The sequence below is a fragment of the Frankliniella occidentalis genome, unplaced genomic scaffold, assembly GCF_000697945.3.
Source record: "Frankliniella occidentalis isolate FOCC.00 unplaced genomic scaffold, Focc_3.1 Scaffold107, whole genome shotgun sequence".
Classification (NCBI taxonomy): domain Eukaryota; kingdom Metazoa; phylum Arthropoda; class Insecta; order Thysanoptera; family Thripidae; genus Frankliniella; species Frankliniella occidentalis.
The window spans coordinates 545,246-546,106 of NW_026267236.1; the positions used below are offsets into that span (position 1 = coordinate 545,246).

The window sequence follows — 861 nt, forward strand, 5'->3', positions numbered from 1 at the left end:
GTTAAACCTACGTTTCGTTTCGAACAAACGAGTGGTGGCGGCGGCGGTGGCCTGACCCACATTGGGCTCGATGCGATGCGAGAGAATACATCTGCATGGCGGTCCGCCGGCCTAGCAGGCCTGCCAACCCCCGGCCTGCCTGGAGAGGCCGCCTGCAGGCGCTCCAAACCCGACGGGCCGTGAATGCCAGCCTCGCCGCTTCGCTGCAGTTGTTGCGGCTCGGCCGGCGGCGCGGGGCAAAAGGGTTTATTAGAATCATTATGATTATTATTATTTTATATTGGATTCGGTACTTTGTGTGACGGAGTCTAATCCCCCCGCAGCTCAGGCTCGGGCTCGGCTCGCTTGCTGCCTTGTCCAGCTTTGCGCACGACGTATCTCTCCGTACTCGGCAGGCCAAGGACAGGGCTCGCCCCACCGTGTGTGTGTGTGTGTGTCTGCGCGCGCGCTGCCAACCTACAAACATGAAAATAAAGGTCGCGTAAGGACCGGTCGACCTTAGCGCGGAGACATGTATGTGTTTGAGAGAGATAGTGTCGCGCCAGCAGGAAGGAAACAGATTGGAAACAGACACTTCGTCGTCGTGGTCGCGTCCACTTTGGCGGTCGAGTCACTTAGCCTATGTTTGAGCAGGCCAGCTACAGTAAATAGGCCGGGGAGGGGGGGGGGGATGGTTCTCTGAAATTTAATACCGCAAAAGTGCGTGTTTACAAAGGATATATCCTTCTACTTTGGTTTTCAGTGAACGAACAGAACTGGCGCACTACCCTATCGTATCTGTACATTTTCCAGGCCGAGGTCTCCTCGTATCGCACGGGGTTGCCCCCAACGCCACTGTTGACGCGCGTCCTTCCATAAATA

At 56.2% G+C, this 861-nt stretch overlaps 1 protein-coding gene across 1 annotated transcript in view; it reads left to right on the forward strand.

The window, feature by feature from the left end:
* The window catches only part of LOC113203240 (WD repeat-containing protein 27-like), a 6,587-nt gene that overhangs the window by 2,870 nt on the left and 2,856 nt on the right, over nucleotides 1-861 (forward strand). The window lies entirely within an intron of this gene.